General features: G+C 36.4%; 1 protein-coding gene across 3 annotated transcripts in view; it reads right to left on the bottom strand.

The window, feature by feature from the left end:
• Positions 1-19,616, bottom strand: part of LOC106081175 (transcriptional regulator ovo) — a 124,491-nt gene that overhangs the window by 69,985 nt on the left and 34,890 nt on the right. The window lies entirely within an intron of this gene.

Here is a 19,616-nt window from a genome sequence, read left to right as displayed (position 1 = left end):
CGTAGACGAATATTTCGAGGTGTCACAAACGGAAGGACTAGATTACTATACCCTATACTATGGTGGTGGGCATAAAAAATCAATTTGATCAATTTTTCATATTTTGCTCACATTTTATTATAACCCCCCTTTTAAAAATTTCTTTCCTACGCCTCTATGCTCGTCAAACATATTTACATTTATTGTTAGTAGCAGTTTGCAGCAGCAGCTTGACGACATGTATTTCTGATTTTGTCTCGGTATTGTCAACCACAGCAGCAGCAGCAGCATTCACTCAACACTGCCAGTCTCAATGGTGATCAATCGTTTCGTTCGGTTTGCCTGTGTGCATGTACTAATCTATGTGTCGGTTGCATTTACCGAGTTTGGTTTATCATAGAACTCAGTCAGTCAATTCAGCCACAAAGTCACAATAGTTGGTTTAACAATAAAATTTAGGTCAACGCATACAAATTATAGAAATAGTTTGAAGAGCGGCGTTTAATGCAAAACTGAAATTGCATTTCGTTACTAATTTGAATTTTTGTTCTTTTTCTATTTTGTTGTAGTTGTTAACCTAAGTGACGTGTTTGCCATTGCGGGAACGGATATTTTCATTATTGCAATGATGATTTATTGTTAACTGAGTGTGAGTGTACTTGCTTCGTTTGTTTGTTTGTTTTTCTTTTTTTGCACTATGTCCAACTTGCAGTTTCAAGCGGAAATGCTGTAAAAGGTAAATACGTTTGGTGTATTTTGTTTGTGAGTTTTATTGAATTCTCCTCTATTTTGATGTCAGCGAAATGCTACGTGACGTTTTAGTTGTTGGTTGGGGTGGGGGCAGCTTATTAGTTTAGTCAAGTTGTTTTAGGAATGAATTTTGAGCGGCGTTTGGGCTGGTGGTCGAGCAGATGTTTATCAAACACAAAGGAATTAGGTATTGGTTTGAGGACTTTTGTTTTTGAAAAGAACATTTCAGTAAAGGAAATGAAACATAAAATGAATAGGAAATGCAAAGTGAGTGAGTAATAGTTATTTAAGATTTTGTTGGTCTATTAACCATAATTTTTCTAAAGAGTGACTTCTAGCTATTATTTTTTTTGGCAACACTGCTTTAAACAGATCAAGCACGTTTCGCAGTTTGGTCTATAGTTTAACCATGAATCGTCTTACAAACGGACAACACTTGCAAATTTTTGAATTTTATTATCAAAATCCGCGCTCTGTTAAGAAAGTTCATTTTCAAATCCTAAATGCAATAATGCAAATTTGCCCATGAACATTCCATTAATGAGTGCAGTCCTATTCAAGCTCAATGATATGGGACTTCCTTTTTATGCCATTTTTGCCATCAATTGGTAGAGAAGTTTTAACATGGCTGGATACCTTAAGAATTTCGCCAGGATTTGTAAGGGAACCACCGCTGGTTCATAGTTCACACCGGGATTTGAACCCAGGCATTTGGTGGCATGCTAACCTATGACACTGAACGCCTGGGTTCGAATCCTGGCGAGAACATCATGAAAATTTTAAGCGGTAGTTATCCCCTCCTAATGCTGGCGACATTTGGGAGGTACTGTACCATTTGGTACGGCAGCCATGTAAAAACTTCTCCACAAAAAGGTGTCGCATTTCGGCAAGCCATTCGGACTGGGCTATAAAATGGAGGTCCCTTATCATTGAGTTTAAAACTTGAATCGGACAGCATTCATTGATATGTGAGAAGTTTGCCTCTGTTCCTTAATGGATTGTTCATGGGAAAAATTGCATTTACATGTACGTGTCCTAAGTCTTTTGTTTTTTAAAAAAGAGATTTAAAGTTATTTACATTTAAACACTTTTGATATCATTTCCATTTTGCTATCCTTAAGTACTAGAAGTTTGGTTTCTCTTGTGATAGAAGAGAAGATTTTGTGTTGCATCTTAATGATTTTCTTCTAGAAACTATTGAGTTGCCCAAAAAGTAATTGCGGATTTTTCATATAGTCGGCGTTGACAAATTTTTTCACAGCTTGTGACTCTGTAATTGCATTCTTTCTTCTGTCAGTTATCAGCTGTTACTTTTAGCTTGCTTTAGAAAAAAAGTGTAAAAAAAGTATATTTGATTAAAATTCATTCTAAGTTTTATTAAAAATGCATTTACTTTCGTTTAAAAAATCCGCAATTACTTTTTGGGCAACCCAAGTCTTTCTATCATAACGTAAAGGAGATCCGAGCAATACAATATTGAGATTGATTACTTGTAATGTAAGAGAAGATTTTGGGATGCACCATCATTTTTTTTTATTTTAAGAAATCGCTTTCGTGTCTTAGGTAAGGTTAGGTTGTAGTGGCAATCTGCTACCAGGCTCACTTAGCTGTATTAGTCAATTTTGATACCAAGTTCGTGTCTTAAGTTTTTTGTATTTTAAAAAGAAAACAAAATTGTCAATAATAGGAAAAATAGGAAAACGTTAAGAATGGTTTACAAATGATGATACTTTCTAAAAGTCAGTGCGTTTATTTAGAAACCCCAATTTATTAAAATGAGAAAAAAATTTTACATTAAAATTTTTTTTTTTTTAAATTTAAATTTTTTTTTAGAGTTTCTAAAATTCCTCATTTTTCTAGTTTTTTTGCCTGTTAGAGCGAAGATCATTAAAGTTTACAATCTTTGTTTGTTTCTCTTTCGAGACGAGCTCAATGATCGCAGATGCAAATGGAAAAGGAAAGCCAAAGATAGCAACACACACACCAACCACTATGGGATGCGTTTCGTCTTTGGTTAGAAGACTTTTGCACCATATTAGGTGTGATGGCTTCAAGGGCCATGCTATGGTATATATTGGGTTGCCCAAAAAGTAATTGCGGATTTTTTAAAAGAAAGTAAATGCATTTTTAATAAAACTTAGAATGAACTTTAATCAAATATACTTTTTTTTACACTTTTTTTCTAAAGCAAGCTGATAACTGACTGAAGAAAGAATGCAATTACAGAGTCACAAGCTGTGAAAAAATTTGTCAACGCCGACTATATGAAAAATCCGCAATTAATTTTTGGGCAACCTAATAGTATTTGAATCGTATTATTATCGAAAACGCATCTATGATACAATTACCACATTAACCAAGCTCGACAACCCTGCTTATTAGCTGTACTTTTTCCAATGCATGTATTTTTGTGTAATGACAGACATTCCTACTGTGACAAATTACACTTCTTCCGTACTGCACATGATTTTTGTGCACCTATTGGAAGCTGTAGCGATGGCTTCGAACGCTAAGACAACGGCAATGGCTCTCGCTGTTGTTCAGTATGTCCAGGTTCGAATCCTGGCCGGGCTGTGACGAATTTTTAATTTTTAGAGTTTTTTTGCCTGTTGTTTGTTTCTCTTTCGAGACGAGCTCAATGATCGGAGATGCAATTGAAAAAGGAAAGCCAAAGATAGCAATACAAAACTTTGAAAATTAATTCATGACTTATAAAAAGCCTGTTGCCTGTTAGGGCGAAAATCATTAAATTTCACAATTTTTGTCTATTTCTCTTTCGATACAAGCTCTTATATTTTTCTCACTTTTTTTCCCTGTTTTTTTTTTTTACCACTCACCTTTCACATTAACAAAACCATTTCCTGGAATTTAGTCAAATCAGTTATCCTTCATTTAAGCTGTAATTAGTTATATTATTTGCTAAATGAAAATCCCCGCCTAGTTTTAACAAAAACACAACCAGTTACTATCTAAAAAAAAAAAAAGTTGAGATCTATCAATTGAAAGCCGATTACCCTCAAAATAAACCACCTTCAACTTTTCATTGTTGTTTAGTGGTGTTTTTTTTTTGTGTTTTGTTTCATAAACTAGGCAAGTAACAGCATAATAAAAACAATCCCACTGTTTTTGTAATTATCCACATAAACGCAATGCATTGAAAATTGCGAAGAGAAATACAAAACTCCCAGCTACTACGAAAATAAAATAATAGTAAATTCTATTTAGATATCAATGCGATAGCTGTTTTCTATTTGCCAACAACAAGTTTGAAAAAATACTATAGAAAAAAAAAACGCAAATTGCAGTTTCCAGCTTTGATTAATTGCATTTGCAAGAGAAGTCATTCAAATGCTGTTGTTGTTGTAATCATATAACTTTCAAGGCATTTACGAAATGTCATTAACTTTATAGAGTTGTTGTTTTATGTGATAGAAAGATATTGAAAATTAAGGACAAGTATAAGGAATAACATATGAGTTAGAGAAATGAAGAAAAACATATATAAATAAAAATATTTAAGGCAAATGATTTTTTATACCCTACACCACTACTGTAATACAGGGTATAATAACTTCGTGCATTTGTTTGTAACACCCATTGATAAGTATATCAATCCACTCAGAATCACTTTCGAGATGAAGCCTGTTGAAATCGGAAAAAATCGGTTCAGATTTGGATATAGCTCCCATATATATGTTCGTCCGATTCTCTCGAAATGATTTTCGTATGACTCTTGACATTACTGGTGAATGTCGGCTGGTTTCCATTCTAAGAGTCATTGACCAATCTTGCCAAAATTTTGCATAACGCCGAAAACATCCGCCGAGGTCCATAAAAATTGGTTCAGAATTGAAAACAGCTCCCACATTGTACTTATAGGGTAGGTGTAGGATATTATACAGTCGGCACCGGCCGAACTTAACCCTTCCTTACTGGTGTCAAATGGCATAGTTCCGCACAAATGTCGCCAGCATTAGGAGGAGATAACCACAGCTAAAAAATTATTTTCTGATATTCTCGCAGGATTCGAACCAAGGGTTTCAGCATCATAGGAGGACATGCTAATCTCTGCGCCACGGTGGCCTTGGGCTCATAAAGCGCATTTATTATCCATTTTCGATGAAATTCGAAACGGTGTGTTGTACTAGGTCCCCCGATATCCGAAGCGAATATAGTTCAGATCGCCATAAGGCCATAAAAGCCGCATCTATACCCGATTTCTCCGAAATTCATAGCAGAGAGTTAGACAAGACCGCTCGTTATTCGAATCGAGTATGTCCTACATCAGACGATATTTGGGTGTAGCTGCCATATAGACCTATCTGCCGATTTAGGGTCTTGAGCGCGTAAAAGGCGCATTTAATATCCGATTTCTTTAAAATTGAGAACAGTGAGTTGCAGTAGCACACCCTATATCTGAACAGATTATGGTTTAGATCGGTTCATATTAGGATAAAACTGTCATATAGACCGGATCTACGGAGACAGGGAATTAGGTCCATAAAAACCGCATATATGACCCGATTTTGTCAATGCGCCAAATCGGTTCAGATTTGAATATAGCTCCCACAAATAATGGTCCTTCAACTAGACTTTTCGAGCTCCTACAATAATTATCCGATTGGACTGAAATTTTGTACACAGTACTTTATTAGGACTTCCAACAACGATATCAAGTACGATCGGAATCGGTGTATAAACTCATATATAGCTCCCTTTGAAACCGATCTCCCGACTTGACACATTGAGCCCCCAGAAACCTAAATTGTTATACGATTTTGCACCGAAGTAGCTCCCATACACACCTTTCTCTCAAGTTGACGTCTTTAGCCCCTGGAAATCGCAATTGTTGTCCGATTTGGCTAAAATGGTGCACACTGTGTTTTGTTATGACTTCCGACATCCATGGTGAGCGTTATGGAAAACTATCTAAAACCATATAAGCCGATCACCTGATTAGCCTTCTACGGCCCCTAGAAGCATTAATTTTTGGCTGTTTTGGCAGATATTTGGTACGTAAAGTACATCTATGTATGTTCTTCAACTAAGTTAATGTTGAGTAACTTTCCGGCCTGGCAGATCTAAGTGCGTTTTTACTTGTTTTTACAAATGTTTTCGCTAGGCTTCGAGCCGAGGCGTACGGCGTCATTTGCGCCACGGTGCCCCACTCCCCCCATAACCTAATATAAATCTGGAGTTCGTAGAGGCCGCTTATTATCCCACATATAGTTATGCATTATGACTTCTAGAGCCCCTAGAAGGCCCAATTTTTGTACCCTCCACCAGAGATGGGGGTAGACGTTATTACGTTTAAAACACATCAAAATATTGGTCCCATAAAGTATATATAGTTTTTTGAACGCCATGACATTTTAAGTCTTTTTAGCCATGTCCGCGCATCTGTCTGTCTGTGGAAATCAAGTTAACTTTCAAAGAAGCAAAGCTAGCTGTTTGAAAATTTGCACAAATACTTCCTATTAGTGAAGGTCGGTTGGGACGCTAAATGGGTCACATCGGTCTATGTGCTTATATAGCTACCATATAAACCTATCTCCCCAAATCGGATAAGAGAACGCAACTGTTATCGGATTTGGCTGCAATTTGCACAATGGCTTCTTCTATGACGTCCAACGTTATTGGCCGATAACCCGATTTTACTTCTTGCGTCCCTAGAGGTCACAATCCCTAACCTCCATCATATGTGCAAAGTATGGGGAGAATCGGTCTTGAACCTGCTATCAAATTATAAATGCGCCTTTTATGGGCCAAGACTTAAAATCGAGAGATCGATGTATATGGGAGCTATATTCAAGTCTGAACCGATCTGGGCCAAATTGCAGAAGGATATCGAAGGCCCTAACACAACTCACTGTCTCAAATTTCGGCAACTTCGGACACTAAATACGCCTTTTATGGGCTCAAAACCTTAAATCGAGAGATCCGCCTATATGACAGCTATATCCACATTTGGATCGATCTGAGCCAAACTGAAGAAGGATGTCCAAGGTCCTAACACAACTCACTGTCGCAAATTTCGGCGACATCGTACAAAAATGCGCCTTTTATGGCCCCAAAACCTTAAATCGAGAGATCGGTCCATATGGCAGCTATATCCAAATCTGGACCGATCGGGGCCATATTGAAGAACAATGTCGAGGAGCCTAACACAACTCACTATCCCAAATTTTGGCGAAATAAGACAATAAATGGGCTTTTTATGGTCCCAAAACCTTAAATCGTGAGATCGGTCTATATGGCTTCAATATCTAAATCAGAACCGATCTGGGCCAAATTGAAGAAGGAAGTCCAAGGTCCCAACACAACTCACTGTCGCAAATTTCGGCGACATCGTACAATAAATACGCCTTTTATGGCCCCAAAACCTTAAATCGAGAGATCGGTCTATATGGCAGCTATATCCAAATCTGGACCGATCGGGGCCAAATTGAACAAAGATGTCGAGAAGCTTAACACAACTCACTGTCCTAAATCTCGGCGACATCGGACAATAAATGCGCCTTTTTTTGGGGCAAAAACCTTAAATCGGGAGATCGGTCTATATGGCAGCTATATCCCAATCTGAACCGATCTGAGCCAAATTGAACAGAGTTGTCAAAAAGCTTAACACAACACACTATCCTGAATTTCGGCAAAATCGGACAATAAATGCGCCTTTTATGGGCGCAAGACCTTAAATCGAGAGATCGGTCTATGTGGCAGCTATATCCAAATCTGGACCGATCTGAGCCAAATTGAACAAAGATGTCAAGTGGCCTAACACAACTCACTGTCCCAAATTTCATCCAAATCGGATAATAAATGTGGCTTTTATGGGCCTAATACCTTAAAACGGCGGATCGGTCTATATGGGGGTTATATCAAGATATAGTCCGATATAGTCCATCTTCTAACTTGACCTGCCTTTGGAGAAAGAAAGAATCTTTGCAAAAGTTTCAGCTCAATATCTCTCTCTTTTTGAAGACTGTAGCGTGATTTTTCTTTTTTTTTAAATTTCAAAATTTTCCAAAATAAGTCATAATCAATCAGCCCCTTCCCATACAAAGCACTATGCAGTTGAGTTTTATTTATAAATATTTCAACATTTCAAAAGCAAAGAACATTTCTAGCTGAGATGCATACTCGTGCAAGAAACTGAAACCTAGCTCACCGCATGCCCAACAACCACAAATATAATTAATGATTTGATCGAAATAAAAAGAAAAATTATGGGAGCTCTCAAAAGAAACAATAACAACAACAACAGCAAAACAACTACAATAAAGCAAAGTAATGTGTTCGCATTGACATTAGTTGGAAACCATAGAAAAATGCATTATATTACACATATTACGTAGATGGATGAGAAATACTCTAAAACCACCCCTCGGGGGGCAGAATGAGAGAGGGAAATAAGAAAAAGCAAAATTAAAAAAAAAGTAAATAAATAATACAACAAAAACAAGTCCACCTACAGAAAAAGCAAAACTTCTTCAATCCACTGTAAAGCAAAATAAGTCTGTGAATTGTTGCTGGCAAACAAACAACAGTGAGTATGAGAAAAAAGCAGCTAAACTAAGATTTTTTAAATAGAATGTAAAAGTTTACAAAAAAACAAAATTAAAATTTTGTAACAATTTCAAGTGAGATGGGGGAAATTTATGCCTCCAAAAAAAATCCTTTTTTATGATTATTTTTGTTTTAATATTTTTTGTGACTTAACTCATTTTGCTATATCACCTAGCACCTTAATGTAATTGTAATGTAATAACTCTAAGCAATGTTAAGCGGTTTGGTTTGGCTTTGGCTTTGATTGCTGCCCGTGTTGTATTTACACTTTACATTGAGCTGTATGTCTCCCTGTGTCTGTGTGTGTGTGTGTGTGTGATTGTAAAACCAAGTATGTACACGCTACCAAACCAAGACCAAGGTTAATGTTAATGCTGTTTTGCTTTTATATAGCAAAAACAACAATAAGAAGTGTAGTGTTGTAGAAAAAAATAATAACAACAACCACAAATGCTCGTGATTTTTTCTACTTCTCTTATTTATTAATTTTAGCATTTTAAAACAATTTTTTTTTTGATTTGCTGTGGGTTTGAATTGTTTTTCAGCCTATGCGTTTTTTTTTTCTGCTTGAAGAGAGAGAAGAACAGCTCGAAACTTGTTTTTGACATTTAACAGTTTCTATGTTCTTTTGAGAAATTATTTTTATCTATTTATATCAGTATTAAGAAGAACAAGTTTGATTCCATACAGTTTTTTAGCCTTTACATTAGAATTTTTTAAGTGAATTTTGCCATATATTTTAGCTGGGTTGAGATTTTTTTTTTTTTTTGCATCGACTCATGTGTGGGAATGTGTGAGATGTTTTTTTTGGCTTATGTTTTTTGTGTTGTTCTTGTTGTTGTTGTTATTACTGTTTTGAATATTCAAAAACAGTTATTAAAACCAGAATTTTGGGGACTTTGTTTTGGTATATAAGTGTGTCTATATATATTTTTGTTTGTTTTAACGTATTGTTTAACTGGTTTTTATGGCTCGTTTTTTGGCATTTTGCGTCAGTTTTTGCCGAGTTTTTTTCTTTATTTGCTTCATAATTTTAAGGAACTTGTTTATTTTAAAAATATAATTTACCATCAAACGGGTGACAAAATTTTCAATTGAATGGCCACTTTGGACAGAAACAGGGCACCGAAAAAAAGGTGGGTGGGTTTATCTGGTTTAGTACATGCGCTGCGTTTAATGAGAGTTAATGTCAGTTATTAGAATTTTGTTTTTTTTTTCTTCTAAATAACAATTAATATTTATTTTGTATTTCGAAAGTGCATGCTGATAAGAAACCAGTTTAATGAAATAATATGTTAAAATTTTTGGTAGAAAAAAAAACGAAATGGTTTAAGAATTTAAGGAGGGAAAAAATAATTGGTTGTATTTTATTGGTGACTAGCTGACCCGGGCCCGCTCCGCTGCGCCTTCTTTTACTTTATATGGAACAAAAGTTTCCTAGGAATATTTATTTTCGACAATTAAAGAGCTTTTAGTGAAATACCATGCAAACTTGACTAACAGTTTAACAATATAAGTGGCTTTGTCTGAATCCCATATGATCTTTATTGGTGTACGAATTTAAGTTTGGATGTAAGGTGTACTCCATTCTAAAAATATTGGATTGCCCAAAAAGTAATTGCGGATTTTTCATATAGTCGGCGTTGACAAATTTTTTTCACAGCTTGTGACTCTGTAATTGCATTCTTTCTTCTGTCAGTTATCAGCTGTTTCTTTTAAATTGCTTTAGAAAAAAAGTGTAAAAAAAGTATATTTGATTAAAGTTCATTCTAAGTTTAATTAAAAATGCATTTACTTTCTTTTAAAAAATCCGCAATTACTTTTTGGGCAACCAATACTCTATTTCAGCCCGATATTCTCATGATTTCTAATTTAGTGGTGTTTTCGGGGGAAAGGTGGTCCCCCAGATACTTGACCCTGAAAAAAATGTCAACAACGTGCTCTTTTCTAAAATGCTATTTATTTAAACCCCATATTGCCATTGGATTAAGAGGAGTTTACAGAGTGAGGCGTCCCCCAAACACATGGCCCCAAAATAGGTTATCAAATTCGTTTTCTAATCTCAAATACCTTTCATTTGAGCCACATAATGGCATGGTCGAAATATTTTTTCCCTTGGGGGGTTTTGAGAAAGGGGTGATGCCCTAAATACATGGTCCTACATTTGGATATCAAATTCGTATTCTACTCTCAAATATCTTTATTTGAGCTCCATATTGCGATGGTCACTAAAAAAATGCTGTTTGTGGGGTATTTTGGGAAAGGGGTTGACCCCCAGAAAATAGGTCCCGAAAGTGGGTATCAATTCTTGCTCTACTCCCCCAATACCTTTCATTTAAGCTCCACATTGACATGGTCGGTAAATATGCCCGATTAAGCGGTGTTTTGGGGATTGGGGTGGTCCACCAAAAACTCTGCCCGGAAAATATATCAGCAACGTGCTCTATTCTCATATATCTATATATCATTTATTTTTACCTGATATTGTCATTGCCCTCAAAATTGGGTATCAAATTCTTTCTAATCTCTTTTAAATTCCTTATTGCAAAAGTCAGGAAATATGTCCGGTTTGGGGTATTGGCCCTAAAAACTATGAATATTTAGTTTCACTCTCTTTGAGACCCAAATTGTCTTGGTGAGCAAATACGTCCTATTTAGGGGTTGTTATGGTGGTGGGACGTCCCCTAGACAATTGGTCCCTAATGTAGATATCGGATACGTGGTCTACTCCCACATACCTTTAAATTTCCATAGTCGGTAAACATGACCGGCTTGGGGGGTGTTTTGGGGGATGGGCGGCCACTCAGTGCGTTGGCCTTGAAAATATATATCGGATTCGTATTCCACTTTCAGCCTCATATTGCAATAGTCAGCAAATACTTACTGTTGTGGGGGTGAGGATTGATCAATCATCGGTATTGCAGTCGCGGAAAATCATCGGTATCGAGTGGAGAGTCTCGGTTAGAGGACGGGTGGCAATGGCTCTTGCTTAAATACTGAGTGCTTATGATGCTCGATACTACAAGGCGAAATATTGGCGCCTTTCAATAACCAATAGCCATCATGTTTCGGCGACAATCGGTCATATAGACCGGAACAAGCTTGCTCGCCTAGAAGGGAGGATCGCCACCTCCACATGCGAATGTGGCTGCAACGACAACGACTAATGTTTAAAATAAGTAAAAGCGTGCCACTTCGAATCTTATATACCCTCCACCATGGATCGCGTCGAGATGCTCACTCTCGTGAGTCGAGATGCTCACTCTCGTGAGTCGAGATGCTCACTCTCGTGAGTCGAGATGCTCACTCTCGTGAGTCGAGATGCTCACTATCTTGAGTCGAGATGCTCTCTCTCGTGAGTCGAGATACTCACTCTCGCAAGTCGAGATACTCACTCTCGCAAGTCGAGATGCTCACTCTCGTAAGTCGAGATGCTCACTCTCGTGAGTAGAGATGCTCACTCTCGTAAGTCGAGATGCTCACTCTCGTGAGTCGAGATGCTCACTCTCGTGAGACGAGATGCTCACTCTCGTGAGCCGAGATGCTCACTCTCTTGAGTCGAGATGCTCTCTCTCGTGAGTCGAGATGCTCTCTATCGTGAGTCGAGATGCTCACTCTCGTGAGTCGAGATGCTCACTCTCGTGAGTCGAGATGCTCACTTTCGTGAGTCGAGATGCTCACTCTCGTGAGTCGAGATGCTCACTCTCGTGAGTCGAGATGCTCACTCTCGTGAGTCGAGATGCTCACTCTCGTGAGTCGAGATGCTCACTCTCGTGAGTCGAGATGCTCACTCTCGTGAGTCGAGATGCTCACTCTCGTGAGTCGAGATGCTCACTCTCGTGAGTCGAGATGCTCACTCTCGTGAGTCGAGATGCCCACTCTCGTGAGTCGAGATGTTCACTCTCATGAGTGTCTTATGAGTCGTGAGTGTATCGCCAGTCGTTAGTGTCTCATGAGTCGTGAGTGTCTCTTGGGTCGTGAGTGTCTCGAGAGTCGTGATTTTCTCGTGAGTCGTGATTAGTGGTGTGAGCATGATTTCATTCACTCACGCTCACGCACGAAGAATTATAATTGAATCCCAGTCACTCATGAACATGAGATTGGATTTGGATCTCACTCACGAATCATGTGACTCACGTGTTCATTCATGATCAGATGAGCATACCCTCATCCTATTGTGGTGGGTATAAAAAGGGACCGAAATCCGTAATTCTGTATTAAAAATTTGATAAAACAAGAAAAAACGTGCTAAGTTCGACCGAACCAAATTTTTTATACCCTCCGCCATGGATAGCATTTGTCAAGTGCTTCCTATGCAAATAGAGCCATATCAGGTTATGGACTGATTCAAACCATACTTGAAACGGATGTTGGAGATCATGGTAGAAGTCATTGTGCATGGTTTCCGCCATCGGATAATCTGATAAGATTTGCGCCCTCTAGGAGGTCAAGAAGTAAAATCGGGAGATCAGTTTGTAAGGGAGCTATATCAGCTTTTAGACCGATTTAGACCTACATAGCACATATGTTGGAGGTCATGGCACGAGTCATTGTGCAAAATTTTAGCCAAATCGAATAAAATTGTTACCTCTAGGGGCCTAAAATCGGCAGACCAATTTATATGGGAGTTATATTAGGTTGTGGACCGATTCAGACTATATATCCCCCGTATGTTGGAGTTCATGAAAGAAATCATTGTGCAAAATTTCAGATAAAACGGTTCATATTTTTGACCTCTAAGTGCTCAAGAAGTAAAATCGAGGTATTGGTTTATATGGGAGGTATAAAATGTAATGTAGGCCACGTAGCGCATGTCCGCCTATGACACTGAACGCCTGGGTTCGAATCCTGGCGGGAACATCAGAAAAGATTTTCAGCGGTGGTTATCCCCTTCAAATCCTGGTGACATTTGTGAGGTACTATGCCATGTTAAAACTTCTCCCCAAAGAAATGTCGCATGCAGCACACCGTTAGGACTCGGCTATAATAAGGAGGCCCCTTATCACTGAGCTTCAAAAATTTGTATGGGACAGCGCTCAGTGATATGTGAGAAGATCGTCTCGACATTCTGAATCGAACTAGAAATGTCCGTCCGTCTGTCGAAAGCTAACAGCTTGAAATTTTGCACAGATACTTGATCTTTGGGGATTGCAGATGGGCCATATCTTCCCCCAATTTTTGCCCGATATGGCAGTCTGTTGTTATGACTTTTAACAAATGTGCGGTCAAATGTACGGTCCAAATCGGTTTATAACATGATATAGCTTCCATATAAACCGATCTCCCGATTTGACTTCTTGAGCCCTTGCAAGCCGCAATTTTTGTCCGATTTAGCTGAAATTTTGCACGTAGTGTTCTGTTATGACTTCCACCAGCTGTGTCAAGTACGGTCCACATTGGTCTATAACCTAATATAGCTCCTATATAAACCGATCGCCCGACTTGACTTCTTGAGCCCTTCAAGCCGCAATTTTGGTCCGATTTCACAGATATAGCTCCCATATAAACCGATCTCCCGATTTGACTTCTTGAGCCCTTACAAGCCGCAATTTTTGTCCAATTTAGCTGAAATTTTGAACATTTTTAAGCTTAGAATTTTAAAAAAAAAATCACTTCTCCTTTAACCCCATTTGCTACATTTGTTTTTTTGTTCCAAACTTTTAATTTATAAAAATCCATTTTAATCATTTAAACTATCAAATTTATCTGATTTCAGATTTTTTTTTAAATTTTCAAGATTAATGGTGGTACATAAACTAAATAATGACCACGTTCATATAGACATTCACCTACTCTATTAAAGACTTGTATAGTAATTAATATGATTATTCTTAATTAATATGCATATTTTGCAGTACTTTAATCAAGCAGAGACCACCAAGTGTTTTTCTCAAGTTTTTTGATGGCAATGTTAAATTTAATGTAATGGCTTCCTTCTCGGATATGCATCACCATAACTCCACTTTTTGTCTTGGGGTCTTACATCGGTAAAACTGATGCTGAACATGAGCAGTGCACATTTGGCTGATCTACAACAGCATTATAGCTGAGAAACACCTTCGGTGTGTGTTTCTTTGCTGCAGTTTATTGCATCAATGAGATGAAGGTGGGAGGGGTTGACAAAGACGCAGATCTCTGGCAACGTAAATGTTTAATGAAAAATCGTCACTTGTATAACTGCATTTATAACCATAAAGTGTGAATGAATGTTAATGTGGAGGTCTTAAAACGTGCCAGTACTCTCAAAGGGGTGTGAGTGTGTGTGTGTATATTCGTTTAAGTGTGTATGTAATATGTCCATCTGACTAACTGTCCGTCTGTCTTTGTGTTTATCTTGGTTTGGCTTACAAGTAATGCATGTGAGTCTTCTCTTAAGTATATTGTAAATATTGTAGTCTTGTGTTTTTATTTGTTGTTGTGGTTGTAGTCATTGCATTTTTAGTTGTTTGTTGTAATAAAATATTTAAACGTTTCTTCTCATACCTCAAAGAGCAGAGAAGAAAAAAAAAGCATGCACTTACACACACACGTACGGAGACAACTTGAAAAACACTCTGAACGACACAATACAAAAATTAATACTTTTCAGGTCAGGGTTGACTTGTAAAGAAAAACAAAAACAACAAGCCCAACAACAATTATTTGTGAAAAAAATGTGCAATGGATTATGGCCAACGTCGACATAATGTTGGCAGACAAAAACGTTTTTCAATATGAGACACTCCAACACTCAGATATAGCCTTAGCCAGGCATGCTCTGCTGACATCGAAAAAAGGCGGCTGGCTGCTGCTGCTGCTGCTATAGATGATGGCGTGCCCACCTTGACTCACCTAAGAAAAAAGAGATGCATATGCTTGGATGTTGCACTTTAAAAGCCGGGCTTTATATTTAAGACGTACAGAAGGAAAAAAAAACGAAACGAAACACATGATTGCATTTAAGAAAATGAGTCTGTGTAAATATATTTAAACCATTCAACAGTGGCTGGTATGGTGAAATATGTTTCAAACAATAAATAAGACGCATGAAAAGCTCTTGAAGAATTAGGAAATGTGTATAAAATTAAATACTAGTAATTTCGTTGTATTTATTTTTAATACTTTCTTTTGAATTTTTAAAATAATTTTTTAAAAAATGTTAAAATATATTTAAAAAAAAATTTAAATTAATTAAAAAAAACAAATATTTGATTTATTTACAAAAAACTAAATTTTGTAGTAAAAAAAAAAATATTTATTTTCATATTAAATTCTTTATTTAAAAATTATAACCTTCAAATATTTTTTTTTAATTTTTTAAATATTTGGTTTTTACTTAATTTTTAAATTATGTTTTAGTTATTTTAATTTTATTTTCTAATTTCCATACTTATTTAAACACAAGTTTTTTTTAGTCATTTTATTTTATATTTGAATATTTTTAAAAATTTAATTATTTTTTTAGTTTTTTTCCATTTTCTCTTATTTTCCGAAATATTTTGAATTATTTCTGTGTTTTCATATGCTTTAACATTTTATCTTATTTAAAAATTTTTTTAATTTACTTGTTGGCCATATTTAGAATCAATGGTTTCTTAATTTATTTTATTATCATTTTAGTTTTTTTAAGTAGTTTTTTATTTTTATTTATTAACAATTTGTTGACTTTTCGCCCACTGTGCCATTGACATGAATTGATTTTATTGTCTTTTAAGCAAAATGTTGCAACAAGTGGCAATTGGTGTGGGCAAAGTTTCATAACCAATGCTCAGAAACTTAAAATAAGATGTTTTGTTATTAATTTTGTTGAGATTAAAAGGACATTCCGTAACATGCATGTAATTGAAAACTTATATAAAAAATTTCAATGTAGGTTCTTGTGGTCCCCAGATAAATGTTTTATATAGCTGTGTTATTTTTTTAACATTTTGTATAAATTTAAAAGACATGTAGTTGTACTACGTCAAAACGACGCTGTGGAATATCTAGAGCATTTTGCAATACACTAGTTTTTTTTGACAGCCGTATGTGCTAGGTTCATATGTTTCGATTAAGGTAATAACTGATTTAAAAATTTTTTCACTTGCTCAACAAACCAAAGAGAATGACATTGAAATAGTTTTTGAGCTACATTTTGCCATTCATCCTATTTGACAGACGTGGGCGCAAGCGTTATTTGTTCCAAATTTGGCAAATTGATAAACTTGTGGTAGTAAGTTGGTAAGAACTATGCAACTCTGGTCTAGCATCACAAAACATTAGCCATAGGTTCAAGACTTTGCTCCCAGAAAACATTTGTACTTGCAGGATAACCACACCATTTTGCAAATACTTAATTTATTGACAGGCGCAGGCGCCAGCGTAAAATTTTCAAATTTAGGCGCTAGTTTATTTTTAAAATTTTAAATTTAAAATTGAAGCAAGCAATGAAAGATAATCGCAAAACGTTTTTGGGAACTTGGGGTCTAGCGTACGCAGAGATGTTAAGCACCTATTTTGCCGAACGCCTGGTTTAAATACCGGCGTGAAAATAAGAAAAAATTTCAGCGGTGGTTATCCCTACATTTGTGAGTTATCCTGTCATGTTAAAACTTGTCTACCAAGTGGTGTTGTTATTCAGACTCGGCATAAAGAAGTACCCCTATTCCTTAGTTGGATGTTTATGGGAATTTAGTAAATTTTGGGAACTAACTAGATATTTTTCTGTGAACTCATTTTTTGAAAGACATGGCAGTAAGGCCTAAATATTTAAATTTAGCATTTGTTTTGCATTTTTTAACATGTGGTTTGTCGGAATCAGATAAATATATACAAGTTAAAGAATTATTTTTGTTGTTCCACGATATCTAAAGCTATGAATGACAACATTATTTATTGACAAGCATGGGCGCTAGCAGTAAATTTTTCAATTAAAGTAGTATTTGGTTTAAAAATGGACCACTTAAAACGAACAGTCAAAGAGTATGGCTTGATAATTTTTTTTTAAGTTCAGAAGTCAAAAACTAGTGCATTATGTCATCACTGCTTTTTGACAGTTGTGAACGTTAGCTTCAAATATTCCAATTTTGTGTCATATATATATTAAAATTGAGGTTACTTGAAGTAAGCAACCAAAGAAAAGGCAAAGGAAAAGGATATTGATCGCTATCAGGAGCATTTTGTCATACATCTTATTTTGACAGGCGTGAACACTAGCTTCAAATTTTCCAATATAGCGATTTATTTATTTCGAAATTGGGGCCACTTGAAGCAAGCAGCGAAAATGTTTCCGAGGGCTATTAAGAATATTTTGTCAGACATCTAATTATGACAGGCGTGAACCCAGGTGTCACATGTTCCAATTTAGTAACTAATTTATTTCAAAATTGGGACCACATCTAGCAACCAAACGAAATGCAAACGAAAACGTTTCCGAGAGCTATGAAGAGCAGTTTGCAATACATTTTATTTTGACAGGCGTGAATGTTAGCTTAAAATTTCCAATATAGATACTTGTTTATTTAAAAAATGGGCTCACTTGAAGCAAGCAAACAAAGAAAATGCTAACGAAAAGTTTTCTGAGGGCTATCAGGAGTATTTTGCCATACATCTTATTTTGACAGGGGTGAACGCTAGCTTTAAATGTTCCAACTTAGCGACTTATGTATTTAAAATGGGTTCCCTTGAAGCAATCAAGCAAAAATGCAAACGGAAACGTTTCTGGGGACTATCGGGAGCATCTTGCCATACTTCATTTTAACAGTCTCAAATGTTCCAATTTAGCATCTAGTATAAATTTATGAATAAGTGATTGTAATTTCGACAGGACGATGCACAGTGACCTGGGAGCGAAATCGATCTTAAGTCTTCAACATAAGTTTTTTCCATATTTTTCCATGGAAAAATATCAAATGGGCTTTGCAAAGCATTAATTTTTAACAGGCGTTAACGTTACCGTAAAATGTTCCAATTTAGGCGCTTACTTATTTCAAAATTGAATCATGCAACAAAAGAGAATGATATTAAATAGTTTTGGGAGCTATTAAATAGTTTGGGAGAGGAAGCTGGCGCCAATTTAGAATTTTTATTTATTCATTTTAATTTAGTAATATGTCTAGAATCAAAGCCAACATGCCCTATGTTTAAAACTGGTTTAAAAATTATTGTTTTTTTTGTTGTAGGATATTAAAAGCATTTTGTCATGCATTATTTTTTGACAGCGTGGACGCCAGAAGCAATTATTACAATATTGAGTTGTGTTAGGCCCTTCGACATCTGTTTTCAATTTGGTCCAGATCAGTCCAGTTTTGGATATAGCTGTCATGTAGTTCGATCTTTCGATTTAAGGTCTTGGACCCACAAAAGGTGCATTTTTTGTCCTATTTCGCTGAAATTTGGGACAATGAGTTGTGTTGGACCCCTCGATATCCTTCTTGAATATGGCCCAGATCGGTTCAGATTTGGATATAGCTGTCATAAAGACCGATCTATCGATTTAAGGTCTTGGCAATATAAAAGACGCATTTACTACCAGATTTCGCTGAAATTTGACACAGTGACTTATGTTTGGCTCTTCGAAATTTGTATCGTATATGGTTCAGAACGGTCTATATTTGGATAAAGTTGCCAAAAAGACCAATATTGAATCAAAATTTAACAGTGAATTGTATTTATTAAACCACTCAATGTCCGTGCCGAATTTGCTCCAAATCCGGTCGTATTTCAATACAGCTGCTATGGGTGCATAAATAATGCTGTTACACCGGATTGTGACGAAGGTGGTTTACATATATATATACCCGATGTGGTAGGTATCCAAAGTTTGGCCGGTTGAAGGTGTCCAGCACAATGGGCATGGATCAAATTTCATCGGTCAAAAGTTTATGTGCTCTGCTCAAGTTATCCAACATCAAAATTAAGCAGTCGTAGGTTCGGAATTTTTTGACAGGCGTAGACGCCAGAGTCAAATGTTCCGATTTAGGCAGTAATTCTTTGTAAAATTGTAGCAAATAACCAAAGGGAATGCCTTTGAAAACGTTTCTGAATTTGAGGACTACAATAATGATTTTAAAACAATGCAACAGTCGTCCGGCAACGAAATTTTTAGTTACAATTTGGTATCCACGATATTAATAGGTGGTGGGTATCCAAAGTTCGGCCCGGTCGGTTGAAGATGTCCAGGCCATTGGGCATGGATAAAATTTCATCGGTCAAAAGTTTATGTGTTCTGTTCAAGTCGTCCAACATCAAATTTTAGCAGTCGTAAGTTCGGAATTTTTTGACAGGCGTAGACGCCAGAGTCAAATATTCCGATTTAGGTAGGAATTCATTTTAAAATTGAAGGAGATAACAAAAGGGAATGC

Source organism: Stomoxys calcitrans, chromosome 4 (genome assembly GCF_963082655.1).
Source record: "Stomoxys calcitrans chromosome 4, idStoCalc2.1, whole genome shotgun sequence".
In the NCBI taxonomy this organism is placed as follows: domain Eukaryota; kingdom Metazoa; phylum Arthropoda; class Insecta; order Diptera; family Muscidae; genus Stomoxys; species Stomoxys calcitrans.
Note: the sequence above shows the minus strand (reverse complement) of the source record. Positions and strands in the feature narration are given on the sequence as shown.